The sequence below is a fragment of the Patiria miniata genome, unplaced genomic scaffold, assembly GCF_015706575.1.
Source record: "Patiria miniata isolate m_02_andy unplaced genomic scaffold, ASM1570657v1 HiC_scaffold_7, whole genome shotgun sequence".
In the NCBI taxonomy this organism is placed as follows: domain Eukaryota; kingdom Metazoa; phylum Echinodermata; class Asteroidea; order Valvatida; family Asterinidae; genus Patiria; species Patiria miniata.
In genome coordinates this window covers 24,083,151-24,098,798 of record NW_024037074.1, presented here as the reverse complement: position 1 = coordinate 24,098,798, position 15,648 = coordinate 24,083,151, and the positions used below count along the sequence as shown (strand labels likewise).

General features: G+C 41.1%; 1 long non-coding RNA gene across 1 annotated transcript; it reads left to right on the top strand.

Annotated features, from left to right (window-relative positions):
• The first annotated feature begins 10,897 nt into the window (after positions 1 to 10,897).
• LOC119746521 lies at positions 10,898 to 14,803 on the top strand. The gene is made up of 3 exons (XR_005273761.1): positions 10,898 to 11,042; positions 13,673 to 13,837; positions 14,637 to 14,803. It is a non-coding gene; the product is annotated as an uncharacterized LOC119746521 (long non-coding RNA).
• The last annotated feature ends 845 nt before the right edge of the window (positions 14,804 to 15,648 follow it).

Below are 15,648 nucleotides of genomic sequence, written 5' to 3'. Positions count from 1 at the left end.
AGACCGCGACACATGAGAGCCATGTCGGCTGGCGCTGACAGCCCTTGCTATGGGACTTACTGCACAAAAACGAAACTGGGGGCATCATGTACCTACATCTCGGGCTCACTCAAGACGTTTCAAGACTGAAGCCTTGCCGATTTGTCAGCTTGTAGGCCTAATCATCCGCTTTCCAACAAGCTATAGTTTGTCCAAATCATATTTGTCCAAATCATATAGTTTGCCCTTAATCATGTTAAGTTCCCTTTAGACTGCGATACATGAGAGCCATGTCGGCTGGCTCTGGCAGGCCTTGCTATGGGACTTACTGCACAAAAACGAAACTGGGAGCATCATGAACCTTCATCTGACGCTCACTCCAAAAGTTTCAAGTCTGAAGCCTCGCCGAATTGTCAGCTTGTTGGCCTATTCATTCGCTATCCACCAAACTACAGTTTGTCCAAATCCATCTATGTTGAGGTACCTTTAGACCGCAATACATGAGAGCCATGTCGGCTGGAGCTGACAGCCCTTGCTTTGGGACTTACTGCACAAAAATGAAACTGGGGGCAACATGTACCTACGTCTGGCGCTCACTCCAAACGTTTCGAGTCTGAAGCCTTGCCGATTTGTCAGCGTGTTGGCCTATTCATCCGCTATCCAACAAGCTATAGTTTGTCAAAATCCATCCATGTTAAGGTACCTTTAGACAGCAACACATGAGAGCCATGTCGGCTGGCGCTGACAGCCCTTGCTATGGGACTTACTGCACAAAAACGAAACTGGGGGCATCATGTACCTACGTCTGGAGCGCACTCCAAACGTTTCAGGTCTGAAGCCTCGCCGAATTGTCAGCGTGTTGGCCTATTCATTCGCTATCCAACAAGCTACAGTTTGTCCAAATCCATCTATGTTAAGGTACCTTTAGACCGCAATACATGAGAGCCATGTCGGCTGGAGCTGACAGCCCTTGCTATGGGACTTACTGCACAAAAACGAAACTGGGGGCATCATGTACCTACGTCTGGGGCTCACTCCGAATGTTTCAAGTCTGAAGCCTTGCCGATTTGTCAGCTTGTTGGCCCATTCATCTGCTATCCAACAAGCTATAGTTTGTCAAAATCCATCTATGTTAAGGTACCTTCAGACCGCGACACATGAGAGCCATGTCGGCTGGCGCTGACAGCCCTTGCTATGGGACTTACTGCACAAAAACGAAACTGGGGGCATCGTGTACCTACGTCTGGGGCTCACTCCAAAAGTTTCAAGTCTGAAGCCTTGCCGATTTGTCAGCGTGTTGGCCTAATCATCCGCTATCCAACAAGCTATAGTTTGTCAAAATCCATCCATGTTAAGGTACCTTCAAACCGCGACACATGAGAGCCCTGTCGGCTGGAGCTGACAGCCCTTGCTATGGGACTTAATGCACAAAAATGTAACTGGGGGCATCATGTACCTACGTCTGGAGCTCACTCCAAAAGTTTCAAGTCTGAAGCCTTGCCGATTTGTCAGCTTGTGGGCCTATTCATCCGCTATCCAACAAGCTGTAGTTTGTTCAAATCCATTTATGTCAAGGTACCTTTAGACCGCGATACATGAGAGCCATGTTGGCTGGCGCTGACAGGCCTCGCTATGGGACTTACTGCACAAAAATGAAACTGACCACTGCTGACTCCAAACTTGTAAGAGAATGTAGCCACGCTAACTAGCTCCACATCCGTGTCAAAATAGTTGGATGATGAAGTTTTTGATGAAGAGGGCACTTAAAGTCGAGATATAGTAAGTCACGTCATAGCTGATTGAGCGCCAAAGTTAGGCAGTCAAATGGAAAACCGCAAAGAAATAAACTTGGCCAAAACATAGTTGCGTCAACTCCAAACTTGTGGGAGAATGTAGCCACTCTTACTAGCTCCATATTCAAATTTCAAAATATTCTGAGATTTCTGAAGAAGGGCACTAAATGTCGAGATATAGCAAGTCATGTCATAGCTGATGGAGCGCCAACTAATAGGCAGTCAAAATGCAAAACCGCATAGAAATAACCTCAGCCAAAACATAGTTGCATATCCCTAATTTTCTACAGTTATATTTGGTCAGCCAACTCCATACTTGTGGGAGAATGTAGCGACATTACCTAGCTCCACATCCATGTCAAAATATTTCGAGATTTCTGATGACAACGCCACTGCCATATTTCATGTCATAGCTGGCAGAGGGCCAACAGACTGATCGGCAGGCAAATGGAGAATACTGCACAGAAATATAGTCGGCCGAAACATCGATACGTATCTCTAATTGTCTACAGGTATCTGCTGAATTCAAACGTGTTGTATAATGTAGTCACACTAGCAAGGTCCCTATCCATGTCAAAATATTCCAGAATTACTGATGGCAAGGGCACTAAAAAATGAGATATTGCTAGTCACATCTTAGCTGGCAGAGCACCAACTGATAGGCAGTCAAATGGAATATTTTGTACATATATAACCTTGGCCAAACATGGATGCGCATGTCAAATTATCTTCAACTTTGTATTTGATCTGCGGACTTTAAATTTGTTGGGAACTGTAGCCACAATATCCAGCTCCCTATCCATGTCAAAAATCCGAGAATTTCTTTCTAAAAAGGGACTCATACTTGAGATTTAGCATAAGTCATATCATAGCTGGCCCAGGGTTCGCTGACAGGCAGTCAAATAGTGCACAGAATGTCTCAAACTAAACGCATATGGATATGTCAAATTATCTCAACAAAAGCAAATCATCCTATTGTCTTTATTGTCGTATGGCTTGGAATATACATTGAGGTAAGAGCCGTTATACAGGGTGAGTCAGAAAAAGCGGAACCCAAATCCCATAAAATATATTTCATATTTAAAAGAATATTTAGCACCGACAACAATAATGACTGAAAAGCCAATTTGATAAGCTACTTTTTTATTTTAAAAAGTATACAAATTGCTCAATCTGTTTAAAGAACATCACCATTTAAACACAATGACCCTAAAACCCGTCTCGTCCAAAAAAGACATTCATTGTGTGTTTTGACTGTTTGGAACAAGAAAGAAAATGACACAGAATACATATATCAACAACTACTACCAACTGTAGCATATCTTTATTAACAAATCTGGCAAACAATTTAATTAATAAAATATACTTTTTTAAAGGACGGGCCTTCAAATGGATTTTGTTGAATATGTTTTATCGTTTATACTGAGATTTCATCGCTGGTAATGTTTGAAGAAAGATGCGACGACGATTCTTGAAATCGCATTTGGGGGGGGGGGACGAGACAGGTTTTAGGGATATTGTTTGTATATGATGATATTTTCTAAACGGATTGACTAATTTCAGTAATTTTTTTCATCAAACATTACCTTGTGAAATTGGCTTTCCAGTCATTATTATTTTGGGTGCTGCATATTTGTTTAAATATGAAATATAATGTTTTGGGGTTTGGTTCCGCATTTTTTTTACTCACCCTGTAACATTATTAAAAACAATAATTCAGTAACATAAGGAGTGCAAACACTTACCAGACTCAGCAGTGTTGAAGAATTCCTTGAGTAGCTGCGACGTTGAACCACATCAGCTTTATCAGCCTGCCATGCATGATAGCGTCCGATGGTTACAGGACATTTGATGAACGGATGCCCGTGAAAACCGTATAGCTAGCAAAGGCAAAACGATATCTTTTTAAAAGGTGTTGTTTAAACAATTTTAAACAATGTTCATTGCTTCCTTATGCAAGGCCACTATCCTATATCACTTCTCCAATAAAGGGCCATACAGAAGGTTTACACCTTGAGGCCATTTCTTTTTACAATTAGCATGTTGTTTACAACGAAGAAAGTGAGCATTATCATGTCTAAAAAACATCGGAAAGTCGAAAGACGCCAGTATACAAATATAACAATTAACATGTTTAATTTGAGGATGGACAGTCGATATTAGCTCCAACAAGTTTTGGAAGGTGATAAAATAGTTCCTAAGGCGAAATTAAAGGGGCACTGCGTCCTGAAAACCACGAAATGTGCATGTTTCTGGTTTTGGTTGAGTCAGTAAAATTCACTCAGGAATATCACACTAACTTCTGACCTTATGTGAAGATGGCCTTAGTAAATAGCCTTACATGTAATTGTCCATGTAGTGCTTGGATGCCCTATCCTTGAATGCAAGTAGTGTCCTAGAGTTGACGACGTTTGCTGGCAACTTCTTCTATCCTGTAATTGTTCTCGGGAAGAAAGAGTTCCAGTAGGCTTCCTTGTATGCATGTCGTTTGTAGGATTTTTGTTGGTGCCCCCTGGTATTTCTTGTGTTTCAGTTGAGGTGATCTGCTCGTGAGATGTAAACCAGCTCATGATTTATTTTGTAGAGCACTGATAGCCTTTGTATCTTCCTTTGCTCTTCCATGTCTCCCCACTTGATGTGCTCCAGGATTCCAGTGACTGTTCCCTCTTCCTATACTGTAATTTTTTGTGCAGAATCTTGTTGCATATTTTTGGACTCTGTCTAGTGTTACGGTATATAACACTCAGTGTGTGTCCCACACAGTCACTGCATACTCCAAAGATAGGGTATGCCATGGATTTCACTTCTTCTGGGCAGCTCCACATATTCCGCCTGATGACTCCGAGAAATTTCTGGGTTTTGGCTGCAGCAAGCTGTGTTCGATGTGAGTTGCTCCCCACAAAAGGTGTAGGATCTCTTTGGAGGATTCCGGTAAGCAAATGTGATAGTACAGCACTTCGATGGATTAAAGTTCATGAGCCATTCGTTCTGCCATGATTCGAGCAACTTGAAATTGTTTTGTAGAGTTGAGGTGTCCTTGTCAGGTGATATTTGTTGGTATACTAGGCAGAGTCGTCAGCGAATAGTCTCACTTGTGAAGTCAACTTGCTCGGCAGGTAAAGTCAGCAGTATACTGCAAAAACGGTGCTTAGCATTTAAACACATTTCTAAACACTAATTCTGTACCCACTTTTTCCACACGTTTAGCATCATGACATGTTTAGATGTCCTTTTTCTGTGACACGCATTATCCGTTTGACATGTGCAATGAATAATATGTGTAGTATTTAAACACCTTCCTAAGCGCATTTAGATATACAATCCTAAGCACATGTCCAAAACGTAAACACGTTTAGTTTCACAACATTAAAAAGTGGTAAACGTTTAGAATTGAAACACATTCCTAAACGTATTAAACTCTAAACACCGTCTGATGTGTTTAAATGCTAAACAATGTTTTTACAGTGAATAGTGGTCCGAGCACTGCTCCTTGCGGAACTCTTGATGTGGCAGAAGTCCGAGAGCCCATTGAGGTTAATTAGAATATCACGCACAAAAGGTTTGATGGTTGCAGCGAGTAGGTGGGGGTGTCCAACCGTCAAAACCGTCACTCTTAAGTGACACACCCCGTGCGTTTCGGAGGGGGCACCACCTAAAGACCCCCCCCCAAAAAAAAAAAAAAAAAAATTACTTTTAATTAGAATATCGCGCACAAGCACGGTTCCAAAGCGAAAAGATAGTTTTCGAAAAATTTATCAATAACCAATAACTTAAGGATGAGAAACCCGTGTGCATCCATGTTTAAGAACGGCCTAATTAGCACTAATTATTTACTGTTAATTAAACTTTTGAGCACAAGAGCGAAACCTTCACTATAAGCTGCTTGTGACTATAATGCAAGATCCACAACTTAAGAATAGCTTTTCCCGTGCATTTTGTGCTTAAGAACGAGTTAAAGTTCAATAATTAGCCGCCTTCTAAGGTGCTTTTTGTTTTATGTGTTTAAACATTGAGCACAACGATCATTCCAAAACCAAACGGTAGTGTACGAGTCAGCGTTTGCAGAATGTCAAGTTAAGAATAAAAAACTCGTGCAAAATCTGCGAACGGCTTTATTTACCGCGAAATAACGCAAAACCGTAAAGCCCGGTTCATACTTCATGCGAAAGCGAATGCGAAGCGAATTTGACGTCATAAAACATTCGCTGCGAAATTCGCCCGAGTTGAAATATGTTCAACTTTTACGAATTCGCAGTGCGAATACTTGCCACGACGTCACAAGTCGCGTTCGATTTCGCTTTCGCGCAGAGTATGAACCGGGCTTGACTTTTTTTTTGTGAAATGACGTAATAGCATTGAGGCATACGTATCAGTTTGCAAAACAGCCCCCAAGAATCGCGAAATACCATGACAGTAATTTTAAAAATAAACACGTACCGTACACATGTATATACTGTAAAATAACAGAGTGTTACACAGTTTTTGAATTACAACGCATTATTTGTGAATTATTCATTCTTTTTCAAAAACTTCTAAACCCCCAGAAACACTCCCACTTCCTGATCTCACGGTATTGTAGAGGTTCCGATTTATGCATAATTATGTATAGGCCTCATTAGTACTTTTTTGGTATCAATCATTTAATTCATAAACAAATAATTATACATATATAGGTTTTCCCCTTCCTCCACTTAAAAGTACACATTCATAACAGGCCCATGGTCTATTTCGATCAAAATCAAAGAATGTCTTGAATCAAGAATCACTCTATAGGCCCTATATGAACCATTATACACAGTTATGAATGTATTGATCTGATAATATATTAAATATTGCGGTGGGTTTTTTTTACTTTCTTTTTTAAGAAACTGTGCGCCTTTGGTTGGAAAAGTTTAACACTCCATGGACAGCTGTAAAAACTGTGTTACTTTAATTAAACATGCGTATGACTTCCGTTAGTTGGGATCTATGTTTTCCGGATGAGTGGAAAAACATGCCCGTTTAGAACAGCGCTTCTTTGGTGTGTCCAATTCAATAGCAGTTTTTAAAGGGGAAAATCATCGATCCCGGCCATTTTGTATCATCCTTTTTTATGCCGAAAAGGACTCGCATCAAACTGGGGAGAAAATCCAAATGGCCCTTAGGATCCCCGGCATACTAAAATGTTCGCCATATCATACATCCTAAATCTTTTGCTTGCTTTCAGGCCTTCTTCGTAATGTATCTCTCTTTAATAATTCAGGCTCCGCCATGAGTGAGTCTGCTTTACAGTCCATTCATGTATCAGGTAGGCTATGATACATCGTCAAAAAATCTAAATACCATGAGAATTGACTAACTGGGCCATATTAACGCGGACATTTATTTCTTAATAACGTGATAGGTTGCATTATTGCGTAATTCGCAAAATCATGACTATCTCGAATATTTGGGCCGGCATAATATTAATGCATAATATCGTATATTACACTATGTCACATTGCAGTGGTTTTGCAATGCAGTACGTTGGTAGCGATGCTTTGGTGTGCATTGCGTAATACTTTTTTAAGCCGTGCAGAAATCGGCAATTAACTTGCCGTTCTTAAGTGAATTTTGCACGGGATTTTTTATTCGTAAGTTGAAAATCTGCAAAAGCAGACTCATTCATGACTGTTTGGTGTTGGAATGATCGTTCTAATGAACTTAGACATAAAAAAAAAAATTAGGCGGTGTCCCCTCCCAGACGCACGGGTATGACACTTAAGAATTGCGGTTTTGAAGGCTGGACACCCCACCTACTCGCTGCCGCCATTAAACCTTTTGTGAGAGACCTCAATGGGCTCTCGGATTATATGGGTAAAATACGAACAAGGAAATTTTTGAGAGGATTTCCGACCAAGAGGATAACACAGAAACGGCCACTATTAAGAGCAGGAATTTGAAATCCCCTTTCAGACGCAAAATGCTTTGAATGTTGTAATTCCAGGCCATTATAGCAAAAGGGATTTGATTTCGCATCAACGCTGTTTCTTTCAACGGCCTCATAATGTACAATCTCCGTAAAAGTGGGATGCAGAACAATGACTGAAGTGTATAATGGCAACCTTTGGAAATTGCCCAACTATAGGCCTATTGGATTGAAAAAAAAAACTATTGCCTGTTGCAGCCGATTTTTTGTTTGTTTACGCCATTTGCCCCTTAGGCCTACTGTTTAAAAATATGGCCAACTCCCAGCAATGGCGAAATTCTTGAATTATTTTATTTTCACTTGGGTGAGCAGCTCTATGGGTGAGCTGGCCAAATGCAGAAAAGAAAAGAAAAGGTGAAATTATCGGAATCGTTCTTTTGCCGGCGCAGCCCCCCACTTTTTAGCGTCATGACCCGCCCCTAAAAGGGTCAGACAAAATGGCATTAAATGGTTTTGAACTTGTTGAAGTACCGCCTAGGTTATATGTGTTGGGAGAGAGTGTACCCAAAAATGCATATAGAGTCCGCCCCACTATAGCACAATGGGAAAGGGCGCGCAGTGACGGTTGTTGCAACTATAGGCCTACTACTAGTACTTTTTTTCCCGGTCGTCAGAGAGCATTGCCATAAAAAAAGTTGATATTTACCCAACTGCATGAAGACCATGATTTTGGAAATTTCGGAGTTGTGAAGTGAAGCTTGAGGAAACTGAAGATCGGAAGCCTGCGTCTCCATCTTGTCTCTCAACATTTCTGACATCTTCATGATTTCCTTCCGACGTGGATACAGCCAAAGGTGTTGTATTTACACCGAAGCGGCGGGTAAGAAATTTGAGAGCGCCTGCCACGTGCTTCTGGAAAAGATGTAAACGAGCCGACCGTCGCATCAGCAGGGCTGCACCACCATTCCTTGCAATTGGCATAAAATAATCATATGGCCATTGCAAATTGACATGAATTGGATATTTGTACATTCCACACGCACAAAGATAGAAATGTGGTCCACAATGTAATGTTTTGTAAAAGTGGATACACACAACAAAACGTATGAACCGCGGCCCGCTGGTCCTGTCAAAAGCGCCTTTATAGTACGCGCGAAAAGAACAGCGCCCTCAAGCGATATAGAATCTATCTTTGTTCGGATCGTTCTGTTCGACCTGTGGCGTTTAAGAAAGTGGACACTCATGGACACTCTCGGACAGTAGGCGGCGCTCTTCATCCCTGCGGTCTGACGTGCACGCTTTTTTCCGACAGGCCGATGTCGCCGCCCTGATTTTGCTGCTTTCATTCAGCGTCCCCGCCTGGCTCGCTCTTCAAATATTTTTCCCGAATTTTTAAAGTGGGAGCATTTATCATTGGGGTCTATGGCAGTTTATTGCAGGCCCTATAGGGTAGCAGACCAGTAAATAAACTCTCTAAGGTGTTTGAGACACACATCAAATTAAAGCTTATTTCATCATCTTTCATTTTCTTTTCAATTTTTGGGGTGTCAACTGATGACTTTTAGGAGAAATTTCCATCTGAAGATGATCACCCCTGAAAATAGTCATGAAGCCCATCGCCATTTTGAAAAACGATGCCTACACTCCATTGCAAAATAGAGCGCTTTTAGGGTCCAAATTACATCAAAATTAAACAGAAATGCAAGCTCCCAGTCCTGTGCACGGCTTCCACCCATATTTTTTACAAACCCTCAAGTTCATGGCCCACAGCATGCTCAAATACCGAAGATTTTGAGGGCATGCAAATCGTGATTTGGCCGGCGCAGGCAATTTCGGACCGATTTACTGGTCTGCACCCATAGGGGCACTGTCAAAAGCGGACACTCATGGACACTCTCAGACAGTAGGCGGCGCACTTCATCCCTGCGGTCTGACGTGCACGATTTTTGCTGCTATCATTCAGCGTCCCCGCCTGGCTCGCTCTTCAACTCTGTAGCCCGTTGCAATTTGCCACCCTGCAACAGATGCAACATCAGGTGTGCAGGGGCGGATCCAGGCGGGGGGAGGAAGGCTCATTAAAATAATTTAATGCTAGAAAATTATCAACTCAATTTGAACATCTATCTCTCAAGATTCCACACCCAAAAACCACGTATATGTAAATGCACCAACTTTTCAAATAAATATAAAAATCTCAAAATGTCCGATGAACATCCTTATTTTTTCACTCTGGTACAACATGTCAAATATTATGTCCTATTTTTGTATTCTTCATTAACCCTGTTGTTTATCAATGGAATTAAACTTAACGTTCATATCATGTCGACAAGGCACGACAAATCATTGTATGGGGCGAGTTTCATCAGCTTTATTCGAGAGGGTAAGATTTATAGTCCGGTTCACAATGTACTTAATCCAAGTTTCGTTGGGATTTTTTGGGAATTAGGTAAACCATACATTTTTGGAAACCTTAGGGTCTTCTGAACCCAAAAACCACTGTTTCCATTTTTCCAAGGTCATCTTGGCCGCCATCTTGGAATTTCAAAATGAGGACATTTTTAGCTCTGTTTCCCTGGTGATTTGGCTTGTCGCATACATTTTAGAGGGAATGAAACTCACTGGAGCCTGTTTCCACAAGTATTTGACCCAAAAGAAAAGTATTTCCTCATAATTGAAGTACAAAAAGAGTTTACAAACTTTACTTGCTTTTTTCAGCTTTTTCGAGAACCGCTCGTCCTAACAACTTCCACATTCTGTGGTCCCGGTCAATATACCCGCCGATTTTCAACTTCACACGGTGCCCGGTTCTGGCGATAATCGAAATATCAATCAATCAATCAATCAATCAATCTTACTTCATTTACCCGCATAACAATGCAGAACAATATGCAGAGAAAATCATAAGATCATAATAATGTGGATGGGGGTCTCTAAAAAGCAAGGCTTGTCGAATAGTGACCCCAATTTGTAATTAATTAAGTTAATTTGATTTGTTCATTTAATGTGAGTTACAACAATTACATAGGAACCCTGGGGATAGAGACCATTACGTGAAATAAAGTTGGCCCGCTTCAGCCTCAACTCCATGGGCGCGTGCGCGTCACTTCCTTGAGATCGCGCAAGGCATGATGGGAAACAACATGGCGCAGCAAGATCTCATACCCATGAGAACGAGGTTGGGCCCGCTTTGCTTACTGTGACGCGTGTACGGTGCAGGCATCTTGTTCCATCGACTGTACGCTCCGTATCTGACGCGCGCACGTGCGTCAACGCTAGCGCTTTTATCGAAATCGGTCGAAAATAATAATGGCAGAAACTCATCAACTGAAAATATCTACAACGAATTTTACCTTCTTGTGAGCGTTGCTATTGCCTCGTTATAGGTAAGTGATCCCAACCTTGTCTTTTGCATGACGTACAGCAGCCTCAGCAGGCCAATCGTCAACCCAACTAATGGATGTCTTTTCTCTCTTACTTAGCCTTATATTGTTATAAGAACCTAAAGCCTCTTTAGGTTGCTAAGATTTCGATCCAAATTTGTAAACCAAAAAGATGTCTTACTTAGTTGAGAGCCTTATAAAATAAGGGGCTCTACCCGATGTTCCCCAATACCTATATGTTCCCCATTACCGATGTTCCCCGAAATCCTTAGGATTAGTATTAGGGTTAGCGTTAGGGTAAGGATTTCGGGGAACATCGGTACTGGGGAACGTAGATATTTAGGAACATAGGTATATATGCACCCACTTATGGCACTTGCACTTATGGGTTTGAACAAAACCTTCAGCCTCTGAGAAAATACGGATGAAATTGAGCACGAGAGTCGCACTTTTTGGCTTGGAAAGTGAGGAACCTCTTCTTTTCTTTTTTTTAATGGTGATGGACTGCAGAACTTTGGTGATCATCTTTGGAGTGATATAGTCTAATGTTTACGCGTTATAAAGACGCAAAATCATATTTCACAAGAAATTAAAGATGATCAAACTTTCATTTAATGTACATCTTGAACACATTGCGGAGTCGTTAGAATTTTCCCCTATTTTTTTTTTTTTTTTGGGGGGGGGGGAAGTAAGGTAATGTATCACTGTGGCTATCACGGTCATATTTATGGGGGGGGTAAAAACTTCTTGAAAAGGGCACTTGCACATCCGTGGTGAAATGTAGACACCGTCGGTGGTTTTTTTTTCTCCAGACACTTAGCCTCCATAAAATATAAAAAGCGGGGTGGGGGTTGGGGTGGGGGTGGGACCATCTGTTGATGGGGGCGCTCTTCAAAACCGACGATTATGCACACTAACGGACAATATATGGCGCTTCAGGGCGATACATCGTCACCGACACCACGAAGTAACACCCATCTACATACCAGTAAAAAAAAGTAGCAATCGGAGAAAACGGCAACTAAAGTTGAACGCCTTCTAAAACAACACTCTGCGTCAAAACGACAGAGTATTTTCAGTTGGGTTTCTCGTTGTGGACACTTGATGAATTGAATTTATTAAATCTGCTGTTTTTCACCCGTTTGTGTATTAAATAAACAAGTAATAAGAGAAACAAAAGGTTGAGTGTTAGTTCGTGAAACCGAAAAGGCTGCGAAACTGTAAATGTTCGTTTTCACGAACACTCTTCAATGTATTCAACACGAGGAAAGTGCAACTTCAGGTCAGCACGCGCGCGCTCATACAACTTATTACAAGAAGAGTGTTACTTCGTGAAAAAGTTTTTGCTCACTTATGAGCAGAGTGCGCACCATGCATTGCAATGGTAAATGGAACTTCACTTTTGAGCAAAAGTTGCCATGGATACTTAGCGTAATTGTTAAAGTAAAGCTCTTGAAGCTTTGAAACTTCGTGCAATGGTAGGCCTTGATGAATAATGTTTAAAAATCAAAAAAACTGAAAATCGAAAAAAAATATGGTTTAACACGGTAGAGTGTTACTTCGTGGTGTCGGTGACGACATGCGTGCAATTATTTATTTAAAAAAAGGCACCTGGAACGGCCGATGGCACAAAAAAAGGGCAGCACTTCTTTTTAAAAAGGGCACTTGTACAAAAAAAGGCACTTCTTTAAAAAGGGCGCTCTTAACAAATTATTGAGGTGGGTAAGCGCTGGTGAAAAAAGGGCCATCAGAACTTGTCTTATGCAACTTAGCATCGTGGCAATCGAAAGGTCCGTGCATCATCGCGACATCAATGATTTAGATCGTTGATTTGCTGATGAGCACATAACATTTCTAACAGTTTAACGCACTGTCCACAGTGACAGCGCATTTATATCGTCCAACAGCAATACTACTTAACAAACATGGAAACAGAGTTTGTTGGCCTTTGTTTTGAAATCAATGCAATGCAAAGATTAGTGGCCAAGTTCCGTCTTGTTTCCAAGTATTCTAGCTATACGCCGGCGTACCCCAACTGAGGCCAAGTTCGGGCAAGGACCATTAGTCGACTAGTGGTTGATTTGTGGCGTACCTTACGCCTGCGCACTAATAGCAACGTGCGAACGGCTCTAGTCAAACATGGTCAAACGCTGGTCAAAATGTCACGTCATCGCAAAACTTCTGGATCCTGGCTCTCTGCTATCGTTATGAATGCGCGCGGCTATTGGTTACCAGCAAAGCAACCAACCCCAGTAGGCTGGTTCCAAATAGTCGACTAGCCTAGTCATCCACCGTCGACTAGACAGAGTTCGGGCAAACGTTAGTTAACCATTGGTCAACTTAACTATAGTCCTTGCGCGAACTTGACCTTTGTTGTGTTATAGATGAAAATTCAAGTAATATCATCATCAAATGTCATGTGACATCCCTTAAAGGGACAATTTTTTTCTATTATAGGCCTATATCTACAGATACGTATAATATGTACGTATAATATGCTGTCATATATGACATTTGTAGTGACGCCACTAGTTGTTCATCACGTGCACAGAGTATTTCAAATATCAGAAACAGCTTGTGTTTGTCCACAAACACATTTCTAGTTTCCTTCTTCTTATTTTATTGCAAATGAGGTTGATGGCTGATGCACAGTCTTTCAGCCGGTTAGAGGAGGAATGCGATGACAGTGCGAGCAGCAGGCCTGATCGGCCCCGCCCCACCGTGCCGACGAGACCCATCACCCAGGGCGATTCACAGGCCGGTATTAGACTCCCGCACTGGCACTGCGTACCAAGAATGTGAGTGATTTCTCTCGAGTAGGTGCATCATATGCAATAGACCATTATCATGTTGCAGCCACTTGATTTTTCCCCATTAAAATCAATGTAACCAAAGCGAAGCTGGAAGGGAAAATAGTCTGGTTCCTTTTTGCACAAAAACATCGTTCAGTACTGTTATTGGATACAGGGAACATGACTGAAATGGCGGCAGCATGATAGAGGTCTATTACTTTTTTCTGCAACCAAGTATAGTCAATGACCATAATGCGCATGCGTCAGATGACAACGGAAAATGGTTCTCGGACTTAAATACCCTTTAAAAAAAAATCCGGCGCCATGAATCAGTTGGTATAGAGAACGGCAGTCTGGAGGTCGCAGATTCCGCTCTGAACCTCAAAATATAATCCAAATAAAAATAAGAAATGTTCAAAACCTAACGTGCAGTTTCAGCTCATGTGGACATTACACTTTTCATGAAAACAGTAAAAAAAAAAAAAAATCATTTTGAACACGAAACATGATTTCGTCCATGCCACTTTTTATTTCCAACAATCAGTCAATTGACCGATCGTTGAAAAATCATCTACATTTCTTGTGTTCTTCTATAATGACAGCAAGCCAGACGGGATAAGTATTTCACGTGGTGTTTAGTACCAGTGCGATCTTTGATCCAAGTAAGCCTTTTGCTTATAATTCGGTAGGCCTTGCTTTTGGGATACATGCAAATGCAAATGATCCTATATGCCTTTAACCATTACATATCCGAAACGACATAACAAAATAGATACTACATTTCATTTCCCATTCCGCTTTCCAGACCGCTCGGACGAAAACGGGGCTATCATGCCTTGACTGTCTCCAATGTCGACATCGTGACCTATGCAGCAGTGCGGCAAGTGGGACCGGGCGGAGAAACGGTCATCGTCTAAATCTGATTGGCAGAGATATCAAACATCTAAAAACATGAACTATTAGTTAAAGCAACAAAAAAGAGATTTACATTTCTAGACAACAAAATGTTATTCTGACAAATTCACATTGAAAGAATTAGTAGAATGTTTTTCTTTACTCACGAGGACGGAGGTAATTCGACTAGGCTCGGGATAATATGCAATTTAAGCCTAAAAAGTGAAGGAACTAATATATTATTATAGTCAACTTCTGAGTTAGTTAAAGGGTTCATGAATGAGGTTTTCTTAGGAACATTAAAGAACTAGTTGGCTTATTTTATTTTAAAATGCACTTCTTTTAACATTAAAAAAAAGTCATTTTATGAACAACTGAGGGCGCTGTTGCTGTGATGTCATTTCAGGAAAACACTTCCGTTTAGGGGTTTCCTCTTTAAATTGCGTATCACAACATTTGCTAATTGAAAACATCATGAGAAAAGTTTGATCATTGGCTTCATTACCATGTACTGAAACAACCAGGAATCATCAGACAAAATCTATGACAGCAAAATATCCACAATCCTGGCAACTGTTTGTGCTGAAATAGCTGTTTACATTGAGGTGTCTGCCTGAAATGACATCACACTTTTGCTCAGGAATATCGGAAATTCGCATTAGCATAAAAAAAAACAAGAAGGCTCCAAAATACCCTTGAAAACGGCAAACAAAAATTGAAAATAAGGTTAACGGGGCACAAAGCTGCAGTTTCAAGGATTGTATTAAATGCAAAATTACAATTAATGCATGAGCTCTATAAATACATTACACTTATAATGGGCGTTTTTCATTACCAGGATACTGAGCGGGAAGTACTGCTATAATGGGCGAAACCCGCAGATTTAGTGGTAAATAAAATGAGTCATTGCAGTGTTGTTGAGA